The sequence below is a fragment of the Eleutherodactylus coqui genome, chromosome 2 (assembly GCF_035609145.1).
Source record: "Eleutherodactylus coqui strain aEleCoq1 chromosome 2, aEleCoq1.hap1, whole genome shotgun sequence".
NCBI classification, from domain to species: Eukaryota; Metazoa; Chordata; class Amphibia; order Anura; family Eleutherodactylidae; genus Eleutherodactylus; species Eleutherodactylus coqui.
The window spans coordinates 80,006,878-80,026,441 of NC_089838.1; positions in this window are offsets into that span (position 1 = coordinate 80,006,878).

Below are 19,564 nucleotides of genomic sequence, written 5' to 3' on the forward strand. Positions count from 1 at the left end.
GTTACATTATGACATCATAATGGAATGTTACATTATGACATCATAATAGAATGTTACATTATGACATCATAATGGAATGTTGCATTATGACATCATAATGGAATGTTGCATTATGGCATCATTATGGAATGTTACATTATGGCATCATAATGGAATTTTGCATTGTGACATCATAATGGAATGTTGCATTATGACATCATAATGGAATGTTGCATTATGACATCATAATGGAATGTTACATTATGACATCATAATGGAATTTTGCATTATGACATCATAATAGAATTTTGCATTATGGCATCATAATGGAATGTTACATTATGACATCATAATAGAATGTTAGATTATGACATCATAATGGAATGTTGCATTATGACATCATAATGGAATGTTGCATTATGACATCATAATGGAATTGTGCATTATGACATCATAATGGAATTTTGCATTATGGCATCATAATAGAATGTTACATTATGACATCATAATGGAATTTTGCATTATGACATCATAATGGAATGTTGCATTATGACATCATAATGGAATGTTGCATTATGACATCATAATGGAATGTTACATTATGACATCACAATGGAATTTTGCATTATGACATCATAATGGAATTTTGCATTATGACATCACAATGGAATTTTGCATTATGACATCATAATGGGATGTTACATTATGACATCATAATGGAATGTTACATTATGACATCATAATAGAATGTTACATTATGACATCATAATGGAATGTTGCATTATGACATCATAATAGAATTTTACATTATGACATCATAATGGAATGTTGCTTAATGCCATCATAATAGAATTTTGCATTATGGCATCATTATGGAATGTTACATTATGACATCATAATGGTATTTTGCATTATGACATCATAATGGAATGTTGCATTATGACATCATAATGGACTTTTGTATTATGACATCATAATGGAATGTTGCATTATGACATCATAATGGAATTTTGCATTATGACATCATAATGGAATGTTACATTATGACATCATAATGGAATTTTACATTATGACATCATAATGGAATGTTACATTATGACATCATAATAGAATGTTACATTATGACATCATAATGGAATTTTGCATTATGACATCATAATAGAATTTTGCATTATGGCATCATTATGGAATGTTACATTATGACATCATAATGGAATTTTGCATTATGACATCATAATGGAATGTTACATTATGACATCATAATGGAATGTTGCATTATGCCATCATAATAGAATTTTGCATTATGCCATCATAATGGAATTTTGCATTATGACATCATAATGGAATTTTGCATTATGGCATCATAATGGAATTTTGCATTATGACATCATAATGGAATTTTGCATTATGACATCATAATGGAATGTTGCATTATGACATCATAATGGAATGTTGCATTATGGCATCAATATGGAATGTTACATTATGACATCATAATGGAATTTTGCATTATGACATCATAATGGAATGTTGCATTATGACATCATAATGGAATGTTGCATTATGACATCATAATGGAATGTTACATTATGACACCATAATGGAATTTTGCATTATGGCATCATAATAGAATGTTACATTATGACATCATAATGGAATTTTGCATTATGACATCATAATGGAATGTTGCATTATGACATCATAATGGAATGTTGCATTATGACATCATAATGGAATGTTACATTATGACATCACAATGGAATTTTGCATTATGACATCATAATGGAATTTTGCATTATGACATCACAATGGAATTTTGCATTATGACATCATAATGGGATGTTACATTATGACATCATAATGGAATGTTACATTATGACATCATAATAGAATGTTACATTATGACATCATAATGGAATGTTGCATTATGACATCATAATGGAATGTTGCATTATGACATCATAATGGAATGTTGCATTATGGCATCATTATGGAATGTTACATTATGGCATCATAATGGAATTTTGCATTATGACATCATAATGGAATGTTGCATTATGGCATCATTATGGAATGTTACATTATGACATCATAATGGAATGTTGCATTATGACATCATAATGGAATTTTGCATTATGACATCATAATAGAATGTTACATTTTGACATCATAATGGAATGTTGCATTATGACATCATAATAGAATTTTGCATTATGGCATCATAATAGAATGTTACATTATGACATCATGGAATTTTGCATTATGACATCATAATGGAATTTTGCATTATGGCATCATAAAAGAATGTTACATTATGACATCATAATGGAATTTTGCATTATGACATCATAATGGAATGTTGCATTATGACATCATAATGGAATGTTGCATTATGACATCATAATGGAATGTTACATTATGACATCACAATGGAATTTTGCATTATGACATCATAATGGAATTTTGCATTATGGCATCATAATAGAATGTTACATTATGACATCATAATGGAATTTTGCATTATGACATCATAATGGAATGTTGCATTATGACATCATAATGGAATGTTGCATTATGACATCATAATGGAATGTTACATTATGACATCACAATGGAATTTTGCATTATGACATCATAATGGAATTTTGCATTATGACATCATAATGGAATGTTACATTATGACATCATAATGGAATGTTACATTATGACATCATAATAGAATGTTACATTATGACATCATAATGGAATGTTGCATTATGACATCATAATGGAATGTTGCATTATGGCATCATTATGGAATGTTACATTATGGCATCATAATGGAATTTTGCATTATGACATCATAATGGAATGTTGCATTATGACATCATAATGGAATGTTGCATTATGACATCATAATGGAATGTTACATTATGACATCATAATGGAATGTTGCATTATGACATCATAATGGAATGTTGCATTATGACATCATAATGGAATGTTGCATTATGACATCATAATGGAATGTTACATTATGACATCATAATGGAATGTTGCATTATGACATCATAATAGAATTTTGCATTATGGCAGCATAATGGAATGTTACATTATGACATCATAATAGAATGTTACATTATGACATCATAATGGAATTTTGCATTATGACATCATAATGGAATGTTACATTATGACATCATAATGGAATTTTGCATTATGACATCATAATGGAATGTTGCATTATGACATCATAATGGAATTTTACATTATGACATCATAATGGAATGTTACATTATGACATCATAATGGAATGTTGCATTGTGACATCATAATGGAATGTTGCATTATGGCATCATTATGGAATGTTACATTATGACATCATAATGGAATGTTGCATTATGACATCATAATGGAATGTTGCATTATGACATCATAATGGAATTTTGCATTATGACATCATAATGGAATGTTGCATTATGACATCATAATGGAATGTTGCATTATGGCATCAATATGGAATGTTACATTATGACATCATAATGGAATTTTGCATTATGACATCATAATGGAATGTTACATTATGACATCATAATGGAATGTTACATTATGACATCATAATAGAATGTTACATTATGACATCATAATGGAATGTTGCATTATGACATCATAATGGAATGTTGCATTATGGCATCATTATGGAATGTTACATTATGACATCATGGAATTTTGCATTATGACATCATAATGGAATTTTGCATTATGGCATCATAATAGAATTTTGCATTATGGCATCATAATAGAATGTTACATTATGACATCATAATGGAATTTTGCATTATGACATCATAATGGAATGTTGCATTATGACATCATAATGGAATGTTGCATTATGACATCATAATGGAATGTTACATTATGACATCACAATGGAATTTTGCATTATGACATCATAATGGAATTTTGCATTATGACATCATAATGGAATGTTACATTATGACATCATAATGGAATGTTACATTATGACATCATAATGGAATGTTACATTATGACATCATAATAGAATGTTACATTATGACATCATAATGGAATGTTGCATTATGACATCATAATGGAATGTTGCATTATGACATCATAATGGAATTTTGCATTATGACATCATAATGGAATGTTACATTATGACATCATAATGGAATGTTGCATTATGACATCATAATAGAATTTTGCATTATGGCAGCATAATGGAATGTTACATTATGACATCATAATGGAATTTTGCATTATGACATCATAATGGAATGTTACATTATGACATCATAATGGAATTTTGCATTATGACATCATAATGGAATTTTACATTATGACATCATAATGGAATGTTACATTATGACATCATAATGGAATGTTGCATTGTGACATCATAATGGAATGTTGCATTATGGCATCATTATGGAATGTTACATTATGACATCATAATGGAATGTTGCATTATGACATCATAATGGAATGTTGCATTATGACATCATAATGGAATTTTGCATTATGACATCATAATGGAATGTTACATTATGACATCATAATGGAATGTTGCATTATGACATCATAATAGAATTTTGCATTATGGCATCATAATGGAATGTTAAATTATGACATCATAATAGAATGTTACATTATGACATCATAATGGATTGTTGCATTATGGCATCAATATGAAATGTTACATTATGACATCATAATGGAATTTTGCATTATGACATCATAATGGAATGTTGCATTATGACATCATAATGGAATGTTGCATTATGACATCATAATGGAATGTTACATTATGACATCACAATGGAATTTTGCATTATGACATCATAATGGAATGTTGCATTATGACATCATAATGGAACGTTACATTATGACATCATAATAGAATGTTACATTATGACATCATAATGGAATGTTGCATTATGACATCATAATAGAATTTTGCATTATGGCATCATAATGGAATGTTACATTATGACATCATAATGGAATTTTGCATTATGACATCATAATAGAATTTTGCATTATGGCATCATAATGGAATGTTACATTATGACATCATAATAGAATGTTACATTATGACATCATAATGGAATGTTGCATTATGACATCATAATGGAATGTTGCATTATGACATCATAATGGAATGTTGCATTATGACATCATAATGGAATGTTACATTATGACATCACAATGGAATTTTGCATTATGACATCATAATGGAATTTTGCATTATGACATCACAATGGAATTTTGCATTATGACATCATAATGGGATGTTACATTATGACATCATAATGGAATGTTACATTATGACATCATAATAGAATGTTACATTATGACATCATAATGGAATGTTGCATTATGACATCATAATAGAATTTTACATTATGACATCATAATGGAATGTTGCTTAATGCCATCATAATAGAATTTTGCATTATGGCATCATTATGGAATGTTACATTATGACATCATAATGGAATTTTGCATTATGACATCATAATGGAATGTTGCATTATGACATCATAATGGACTTTTGTATTATGACATCATAATGGAATGTTGCATTATGACATCATAATGGAATTTTGCATTATGACATCATAATGGAATGTTACATTATGACATCATAATGGAATTTTACATTATGACATCATAATGGAATGTTACATTATGACATCATAATAGAATGTTACATTATGACATCATAATGGAATTTTGCATTATGACATCATAACAGAATTTTGCATTATGGCATCATTATGGAATGTTACATTATGACATCATAATGGAATTTTGCATTATGACATCATAATGGAATGTTACATTATGACATCATAATGGAATGTTGCATTATGCCATCATAATAGAATTTTGCATTATGCCATCATAATGGAATTTTGCATTACGACATCATAATGGAATTTTGCATTATGACATCATAATGGAATTTTGCATTATGACATCATAATGGAATTTTGCATTATGACATCATAATGGAATGTTGCATTATGACATCATAATGGAATGTTGCATTATGGCATCAATATGGAATGTTACATTATGACATCATAATGGAATTTTGCATTATGACATCATAATGGAATGTTGCATTATGACATCATAATGGAATGTTGCATTATGACATCATAATGGAATGTTACATTATGACATCACAATGGAATTTTGCATTATGACATCATAATGGAATTTTGCATTATGACATCACAATGGAATGTTGCATTATGACATCATAATGGAATGTTACATTATGACATCATAATAGAAGGTTACATTTTGACATCATAATGGAATGTTGCATTATGACATCATAATAGAATTTTGCATTATGGCATCATAATAGAATGTTACATTATGACATCATGGAATTTTGCATTATGACATCATAATGGAATTTTGCATTATGGCATCATAATAGAATGTTACATTATGACATCATAATGGAATTTTGCATTATGACATCATAATGGAATGTTGCATTATGACATCATAATGGAATTTTGCATTATGACATCATAATGGAATGTTACATTATGACATCATAATGGAATGTTGCATTATGACATCATAATAGAATTTTGCATTATGGCAGCATAATGGAATGTTACATTATGACATCATAATAGAATGTTACATTATGACATCATAATGGAATTTTGCATTATGACATCATAATGGAATGTTACATTATGACATCATAATGGAATTTTGCATTATGACATCATAATGGAATTTTACATTATGACATCATAATGGAATGTTACATTATGACATCATAATGGAATGTTGCATTGTGACATCATAATGGAATGTTGCATTATGGCATCATTATGGAATGTTACATTATGACATCATAATGGAATGTTGCATTATGACATCATAATGGAATGTTGCATTATGACATCATAATGGAATTTTGCATTATGACATCATAATGGAATGTTACATTATGACATCATAATGGAATGTTGCATTATGACATCATAATAGAATTTTGCATTATGGCATCATAATGGAATGTTAAATTATGACATCATAATAGAATGTTACATTATGACATCATAATGGATTGTTGCATTATGGCATCAATATGAAATGTTACATTATGACATCATAATGGAATTTTGCATTATGACATCATAATGGAATGTTGCATTATGACATCATAATGGAATGTTGCATTATGACATCATAATGGAATGTTACATTATGACATCACAATGGAATTTCGCATTATGACATCATAATGGAATGTTGCATTATGACATCATAATGGAATGTTACATTATGACATCATAATAGAATGTTACATTATGACATCATAATGGAATGTTGCATTATGACATCATAATAGAATTTTGCATTATGGCATCATAATGGAATGTTACATTATGACATCATAATGGAATTTTGCATTATGACATCATAATAGAATTTTGCATTATGGCATCATAATGGAATGTTACATTATGACATCATAATAGAATGTTACATTATGACATCATAATGGAATGTTGCATTATGACATCATAATGGAATGTTGCATTATGACATCATAATGGAATGTTGCATTATGACATCATAATGGAATGTTACATTATGACATCACAATGGAATTTTGCATTATGACATCATAATGGAATTTTGCATTATGACATCACAATGGAATTTTGCATTATGACATCATAATGGGATGTTACATTATGACATCATAATGGAATGTTACATTATGACATCATAATAGAATGTTACATTATGACATCATAATGGAATGTTGCATTATGACATCATAATAGAATTTTACATTATGACATCATAATGGAATGTTGCTTAATGCCATCATAATAGAATTTTGCATTATGGCATCATTATGGAATGTTACATTATGACATCATAATGGAATTTTGCATTATGACATCATAATGGAATGTTGCATTATGACATCATAATGGACTTTTGTATTATGACATCATAATGGAATGTTGCATTATGACATCATAATGGAATTTTGCATTATGACATCATAATGGAATGTTACATTATGACATCATAATGGAATTTTACATTATGACATCATAATGGAATGTTACATTATGACATCATAATAGAATGTTACATTATGACATCATAATGGAATTTTGCATTATGACATCATAATAGAATTTTGCATTATGGCATCATTATGGAATGTTACATTATGACATCATAATGGAATTTTGCATTATGACATCATAATGGAATGTTACATTATGACATCATAATGGAATGTTGCATTATGCCATCATAATAGAATTTTGCATTATGCCATCATAATGGAATTTTGCATTATGACATCATAATGGAATTTTGCATTATGACATCATAATGGAATTTTGCATTATGACATCATAATGGAATGTTGCATTATGACATCATAATGGAATGTAGCATTATGGCATCAATATGGAATGTTACATTACGACATCATAATGGAATTTTGCATTATGACATCATAATGGAATGTTGCATTATGACATCATAATGGAATGTTGCATTATGACATCATAATGGAATGTTACATTATGACATCACAATGGAATTTTGCATTATGACATCATAATGGAATTTTGCATTATGACATCACAATGGAATGTTGCATTATGACATCATAATGGAATGTTACATTATGACATCATAATAGAATGTTACATTTTGACATCATAATGGAATGTTGCATTATGACATCATAATAGAATTTTGCATTATGGCATCATAATAGAATGTTACATTATGACATCATGGATTTTTGCATTATGACATCATAATGGAATTTTGCATTATGGCATCATAATAGAATGTTACATTATGACATCATAATGGAATTTTGCATTATGACATCATAATGGAATGTTGCATTATGACATCATAATGGAATGTTGCATTATGACATCATAATGGAATGTTACATTATGACATCACAATGGAATTTTGCATTATGACATCATAATGGAATTTTGCATTATGACATCATAATGGAATGTTACATTATGACATCATAATGGAATGTTACATTATGACATCATAATAGAATGTTACATTATGACATCATAATGGAATGTTGCATTATGACATCATAATGGAATGTTGCATTATGGCATCATTATGGAATGTTACATTATGGCATCATAATGGAATTTTGCATTATGACATCATAATGGAATGTTGCATTATGACATCATAATGGAATGTTGCATTATGACATCATAATGGAATGTTACATTATGACATCATAATGGAATTTTGCATTATGACATCATAATAGAATTTTGCATTATGGCATCATAATGGAATGTTACATTATGACATCATAATAGAATGTTAGATTATGACATCATAATGGAATGTTGCATTATGACATCATAATGGAATGTTGCATTATGACATCATAATGGAATTGTGCATTATGACATCATAATGGAATTTTGCATTATGGCATCATAATAGAATGTTACATTATGACATCATAATGGAATTTTGCATTATGACATCATAATGGAATGTTGCATTATGACATCATAATGGAATGTTGCATTATGACATCATAATGGAATGTTACATTATGACATCACAATGGAATTTTGCATTATGACATCATAATGGAATTTTGCATTATGACATCACAATGGAATTTTGCATTATGACATCATAATGGGATGTTACATTATGACATCATAATGGAATGTTACATTATGACATCATAATAGAATGTTACATTATGACATCATAATGGAATGTTGCATTATGACATCATAATAGAATTTTACATTATGACATCATAATGGAATGTTGCTTAATGCCATCATAATAGAATTTTGCATTATGGCATCATTATGGAATGTTACATTATGACATCATAATGGTATTTTGCATTATGACATCATAATGGAATGTTGCATTATGACATCATAATGGACTTTTGTATTATGACATCATAATGGAATGTTGCATTATGACATCATAATGGAATTTTGCATTATGACATCATAATGGAATGTTACATTATGACATCATAATGGAATTTTACATTATGACATCATAATGGAATGTTACATTATGACATCATAATAGAATGTTACATTATGACATCATAATGGAATTTTGCATTATGACATCATAATAGAATTTTGCATTATGGCATCATTATGGAATGTTACATTATGACATCATAATGGAATTTTGCATTATGACATCATAATGGAATGTTACATTATGACATCATAATGGAATGTTGCATTATGCCATCATAATAGAATTTTGCATTATGCCATCATAATGGAATTTTGCATTATGACATCATAATGGAATTTTGCATTATGGCATCATAATGGAATTTTGCATTATGACATCATAATGGAATTTTGCATTATGACATCATAATGGAATGTTGCATTATGACATCATAATGGAATGTTGCATTATGGCATCAATATGGAATGTTACATTATGACATCATAATGGAATTTTGCATTATGACATCATAATGGAATGTTGCATTATGACATCATAATGGAATGTTGCATTATGACATCATAATGGAATGTTACATTATGACACCATAATGGAATTTTGCATTATGGCATCATAATAGAATGTTACATTATGACATCATAATGGAATTTTGCATTATGACATCATAATGGAATGTTGCATTATGACATCATAATGGAATGTTGCATTATGACATCATAATGGAATGTTACATTATGACATCACAATGGAATTTTGCATTATGACATCATAATGGAATTTTGCATTATGACATCACAATGGAATTTTGCATTATGACATCATAATGGGATGTTACATTATGACATCATAATGGAATGTTACATTATGACATCATAATAGAATGTTACATTATGACATCATAATGGAATGTTGCATTATGACATCATAATGGAATGTTGCATTATGGCATCATTATGGAATGTTACATTATGGCATCATAATGGAATTTTGCATTATGACATCATAATGGAATGTTGCATTATGGCATCATTATGGAATGTTACATTATGACATCATAATGGAATGTTGCATTATGACATCATAATGGAATTTTGCATTATGACATCATAATAGAATGTTACATTTTGACATCATAATGGAATGTTGCATTATGACATCATAATAGAATTTTGCATTATGGCATCATAATAGAATGTTACATTATGACATCATGGAATTTTGCATTATGACATCATAATGGAATTTTGCATTATGGCATCATAAAAGAATGTTACATTATGACATCATAATGGAATTTTGCATTATGACATCATAATGGAATGTTGCATTATGACATCATAATGGAATGTTGCATTATGACATCATAATGGAATGTTACATTATGACATCACAATGGAATTTTGCATTATGACATCATAATGGAATTTTGCATTATGGCATCATAATAGAATGTTACATTATGACATCATAATGGAATTTTGCATTATGACATCATAATGGAATGTTGCATTATGACATCATAATGGAATGTTGCATTATGACATCATAATGGAATGTTACATTATGACATCACAATGGAATTTTGCATTATGACATCATAATGGAATTTTGCATTATGACATCATAATGGAATGTTACATTATGACATCATAATGGAATGTTACATTATGACATCATAATAGAATGTTACATTATGACATCATAATGGAATGTTGCATTATGACATCATAATGGAATGTTGCATTATGGCATCATTATGGAATGTTACATTATGGCATCATAATGGAATTTTGCATTATGACATCATAATGGAATGTTGCATTATGACATCATAATGGAATGTTGCATTATGACATCATAATGGAATGTTACATTATGACATCATAATGGAATGTTGCATTATGACATCATAATGGAATGTTGCATTATGACATCATAATGGAATTTTGCATTATGACATCATAATGGAATGTTACATTATGACATCATAATGGAATGTTGCATTATGACATCATAATAGAATTTTGCATTATGGCAGCATAATGGAATGTTACATTATGACATCATAATAGAATGTTACATTATGACATCATAATGGAATTTTGCATTATGACATCATAATGGAATGTTACATTATGACATCATAATGGAATTTTGCATTATGACATCATAATGGAATGTTGCATTATGACATCATAATGGAATTTTACATTATGACATCATAATGGAATGTTACATTATGACATCATAATGGAATGTTGCATTGTGACATCATAATGGAATGTTGCATTATGGCATCATTATGGAATGTTACATTATGACATCATAATGGAATGTTGCATTATGACATCATAATGGAATGTTGCATTATGACATCATAATGGAATTTTGCATTATGACATCATAATGGTATTTTGCATTATGACATCATAATGGAATGTTACATTATGACATCATAATGGAATGTTGCATTATGACATCATAATAGAATTTTGCATTATGGCATCATAATGGAATGTTAAATTATGACATCATAATAGAATGTTACATTATGACATCATAATGGATTGTTGCATTATGGCATCAATATGGAATGTTACATTATGACATCATAATGGAATGTTGCATTATGACATCATAATGGAATGTTGCATTATGACATCATAATGGAATGTTACATTATGACATCACAATGGAATTTTGCATTATGACATCATAATGGAATGTTGCATTATGACATCATAATGGAATGTTACATTATGACATCATAATAGAATGTTACATTATGACATCATAATGGAATGTTGCATTATGACATCATAATAGAATTTTGCATTATGGCATCATAATGGAATGTTACATTATGACATCATAATGGAATTTTGCATTATGACATCATAATAGAATTTTGCATTATGGCATCATAATGGAATGTTACATTATGACATCATAATAGAATGTTGCATTATGACATCATAATGGAATGTTGCATTATGACATCATAATGGAATGTTGCATTATGACATCATAATGGAATTGTGCATTATGACATCATAATGGAATTTTGCATTATGGCATCATAATAGAATGTTACATTATGACATCATAATGGAATTTTGCATTATGACATCATAATGGAATGTTGCATTATGACATCATAATGGAATGTTGCATTATGACATCATAATGGAATGTTACATTATGACATCACAATGGAATTTTGCATTATGACATCATAATGGAATTTTGCATTATGACATCACAATGGAATTTTGCATTATGACATCATAATGGAATGTTACATTATGACATCATAATGGAATGTTACATTATGACATCATAATAGAATGTTACATTATGACATCATAATGGAATGTTGCATTATGACATCATAATAGAATTTTACATTATGACATCATAATGGAATGTTGTTTAATGCCATCATAATAGAATTTTGCATTATGGCATCATTATGGAATGTTACATTATGACATCATAATGGAATTTTGCATTATGACATCATAATGGAATGTTGCATTATGACATCATAATGGACTTTTGTATTATGACATCATAATGGAATGTTGCATTATGACATCATAATGGAATTTTGCATTATGACATCATAATGGAATGTTACATTATGACATCATAATGGAATTTTACATTATGACATCATAATGGAATGTTACATTATGACATCATAATAGAATGTTACATTATGACATCATAATGGAATTTTGCATTATGACATCATAATAGAATTTTGCATTATGGCATCATTATGGAATGTTACATTATGACATCATAATGGAATTTTGCATTATGACATCATAATGGAATGTTACATTATGACATCATAATGGAATGTTGCATTATGCCATCATAATAGAATTTTGCATTATGCCATCATAATGGAATTTTGCATTATGACATCATAATGGAATTTTGCATTATGACATCATAATGGAATTTTGCATTATGACATCATAATGGAATTTTGCATTATGACATCATAATGGAATGTTACATTATGACATTATAATGGAATTTTACATTATGACATCATAAGGGAATGTTGCATTATGACATCATAATGGAATTTTACATTATGACATCATAATGGAATGTTACATTATGACATCATAATGGAATTTTGCATTATGACATCATAATGGAATTTTGCATTATGACATCATAATGGAATTTAACATTATGACATCATTACGGAATGTTACATTATGACATCATAATGGAATTTTGCATTATGACATCATAATGGAATGTTGCATTATGCCATCATAATAGAATTTTGCATTATGCCATCATAATGGAATTTTGCATTATGACATCATAATGGAATTTTGCATTATGACATCATAATGCAATTTGGCATTATGACATCATAATGGAATTTTGCATTATGACATCATAATGGAATTTAACATTATGACATCATAATGGAATTTTACATTATGACATCATAATGGAATTTTGCATTATGACATCATAATGGAATTTTGCATTATGACATCATAATGGAATCTTGCATTATGACATCATAATGGAATTTTACATTATGACATCATAATGGAATTTTGCATTATGACATCATAATGGTATTTTGCATTATGACATCACAATGGAATTTTGAATTATGACATCATAATGGAATTTTGTATTATGACATCCTAATGGAATTGTATATTATGACATCATAATGGAGTTTTACATTATGACATCATAATGGAGTTTTACATTATGACATCATAATGGAATTTTACATTATGACATCATAATGGAGTTTTACATTATGACATCATAATGGTATTTTGCATTATGACATCACAATGGAATTTTGCATTATGACATCATAATGGCATTTTGCAGTATGAGATGATAATGGAATTTTATATTATGACATCATAATGGAGATTTACATTATGACATCATTATGGCATTTTACATTATGACATCATAATTGAGTTTTACATTATGACATCATAATGGAATTTTACATTATGACATCATAATTGAGTTTTACATTATGACATCATAATGGAATTTTGCATTATGACATCATAAAGGAATGTTGAATTATGACATCATAATGGAATGTTGCATTATGACATCATAACGGAATTTTGCATTATGACATCATAATTGAATGTTACATTATGACATCATAATGGAATGTTACATTATGACATCATAATGGAATGTTGCATTATGACATCATAATAGAATTTTGCATTATGGCAGCATAATGGAATGTTACATTATGACATCATAATTGAATGTTACATTATGACAACATAATGGAATGTTGCATTATGGCATCATTATGGAATGTTACATTATGACATCATAATGGAATTTTGCATTATGACATCATAATGGAATGTTACATTATGACATCATAATGGAATTTTGCATTATGACATCATAATGGTATGTTGCATTATGACATCATAATGGAATGTTGCATTATGACATCATAATAGAATTTTGCATTATGGCATCATAATGGAATGTTACATTATGACATCATAATAGAATGTTACATTATGACATCATAATGGAATGCTGCATTATGGCATCAATATGGAATGTTACATTATGACATCATAATGGAATTTTGCATTATGACATCATAATGGAATGTTGCATTATGACATCATAATGGAATGTTGCATTATGACATCATAATGGAATGTTACATTATGACATCACAATGGAATTTTGCATTATGACATCATAATGGAATTTTGCATTATGACATCACAATGGAATTTTGCATTATGGCATCATAATGGAATGTTGCATTATGACATCATAATGGAATGTTACATTATGACATCATAATAGAATGTTACATTTTGACATCATAATGGAATGTTGCATTATGACATCATAATAGAATTTTGCATTATGGCATCATAATAGAATGTTACATTATGACATCATAATGGAATGTTGCATTATGACATCATAATGGAATTTAACATTATGACATCATTATGGAATGTTACATTATGACATCATAATGGAATTTTGCATTATGACATCATAATGGAATGTTACATTATGACATCATAATGGAATGTTGCATTATGCCATCATAATAGAATTTTGCATTATGCCATCATAATGGAATTTTGCATTATGACATCATAATGGAATTTTGCATTATGACATCATAATGGAATTTTGCATTATGACATCATAATGGAATTTTGCATTATGACATCATAATGTAATTTAACATTATGACATCATAATGGAATTTTACATTATGACATCATAATGGAATTTTGCATTATGACATCATAATGGAATTTTGCATTATGACATCATAATGGAATTTTGCATTATGACATCATAATGGAATTTTACATTATGACATCATAATGGAATTTTGCATTATGACATCATAATGGTATTTTGCATTATGACATCACAATGGAATTTTGAATTATGACATCATAATGGAATTTTGTATTATGACATCCTAATGGAATTGTATATTATGACATCATAATGGAGTTTTACATTATGACATCATAATGGAGTTTTACATTATGACATCATAATGGAATTTTACATTATGACATCATAATGGAGTTTTACATTATGACATCATAATGGTATTTTGCATTATGACATCACAATGGAATTTTGCATTATGACATCATAATGGCATTTTGCAGTATGACATGATAATGGAATTTTATATTATGACATCATAATGGAGATTTACATTATGACATCATTATGGTATTTTACATTATGACATCATAATTGAGTTTTACATTATGACATCATAATGGAATTTTACATTATGACATCATAATTGAGTTTTACATTATGACATCATAATGGAATTTTGCATTATGACATCATAAAGGAATGTTGAATTATGACATCATAATGGAATGTTGCATTATGACATCATAACGGAATTTTGCTTTCTGACATCATAATTGAATGTTACATTATGACATCATAATGGAATGTTACATTATGACATCATAATGGAATGTTGCATTATGACATCATAATAGAATTTTGCATTATGGCATCATAATGGAATGTTACATTATGACATCATAATAGAATGTTGCATTATGACATCATAATGGAATGTTGCATTATGGCATCAATATGGAATGTTACATTATGACATCATAATGGAATTTTGCATTATGACATCATAATGGAATGTTGCATTATGACATCATAATGGAATGTTGCATTATGACATCATAATGGAATGTTACATTATGACATCACAATGGAATTTTGCATTATGACATCATAATGGAATTTTGCATTATGACATCACAATGGAATTTTGCATTATGACATCATAATGGAATGTTGCATTATGACATCATAATGGAATGTTACATTATGACATCATAATAGAATGTTACATTTTGACATCATAATGGAATGTTGCATTATGACATCATAATAGAATTTTGCATTATGGCATCATAATAGAATGTTACATTATGACATCATAATGGAATTTTGCATTATGACATCATAATGGAATGTTGCATTATGACATCATAATATAATTTTGCATTATGGCATCATAATGGAATGTTACATTATGACATCATAATGGAATTTTGCATTATGACATCATAATGGAATTTTGCATTATGACATCATAATGGAATGTTACATTATGACATCATAATGGAATGTTACATTATGACATCATAATAGAATGTTACATTATGACATCATAATGGAATGTTGCATTATGACATCATAATGGAATGTTGCATTATGGCATCATTATGGAATGTTACATTATGACATCATGGAATTTTGCATTATGACATCATAATGGAATGTTGCATTATGACATCATAATGGAATTTTGCATTATGGCATCATAATAGAATGTTACATTATGACATCATAATGGAATTTTGCATTATGACATCATAATGGAATGTTGCATTATGACATCATAATGGAATGTTGCATTATGACATCATAATGGAATGTTACATTATGACATCACAATGGAATTTTGCATTATGACATCATAATGGAATTTTGCATTATGACATCATAATGGAATGTTACATTATGACATCATAATAGAATGTTACATTATGACATCATAATGGAATGTTGCATTATGACATCATAATGGAATGTTGCATTATGACATCATAATGGAATTTTGCATTATGACATCATAATGGAATGTTACATTATGACATCATAATGGAATGTTGCATTATGACATCATAATAGAATTTTGCATTATGGCAGCATAATGGAATGTTACATTATGACATCATAATAGAATGTTACATTATGACATCATAATGGAATTTTGCATTATGACATCATAATGGAATGTTACATTATGACATCATAATGGAATTTTGCATTATGACATCATAATGGAATTTTACATTATGACATCATAATGGAATGTTACATTATGACATCATAATGGAATGTTGCATTGTGACATCATAATGGAATGTTGCATTATGGCATCATTATGGAATGTTACATTATGACATCATAATGGAATGTTGCATTATGACATCATAATGGAATGTTGCATTATGACATCATAATGGAATTTTGCATTATGACATCATAATGGAATGTTACATTATGACATCATAATGGAATGTTGCATTATGACATCATAATAGAATTTTGCATTATGGCATCATAATGGAATGTTAAATTATGACATCATAATAGAATGTTACATTATGACATCATAATGGATTGTTGCATTATGGCATCAATATGAAATGTTACATTATGACATCATAATGGAATTTTGCATTATGACATCATAATGGAATGTTGCATTATGACATCATAATGGAATGTTGCATTATGACATCATAATGGAATGTTACATTATGACATCACAATGGAATTTCGCATTATGACATCATAATGGAATGTTGCATTATGACATCATAATGGAATGTTACATTATGACATCATAATAGAATGTTACATTATGACATCATAATGGAATGTTGCATTATGACATCATAATAGAATTTTGCATTATGGCATCATAATGGAATGTTACATTATGACATCATAATGGAATTTTGCATTATGACATCATAATAGAATTTTGCATTATGGCATCATAATGGAATGTTACATTATGACATCATAATAGAATGTTACATTATGACATCATAATGGAATGTTGCATTATGACATCATAATGGAATGTTGCATTATGACATCATAATGGAATGTTGCATTATGACATCATAATGGAATGTTACATTATGACATCACAATGGAATTTTGCATTATGACATCATAATGGAATTTTGCATTATGACATCACAATGGAATTTTGCATTATGACATCATAATGGGATGTTACATTATGACATCATAATGGAATGTTACATTATGACATCATAATAGAATGTTACATTATGACATCATAATGGAATGTTGCATTATGACATCATAATAGAATTTTACATTATGACATCATAATGGAATGTTG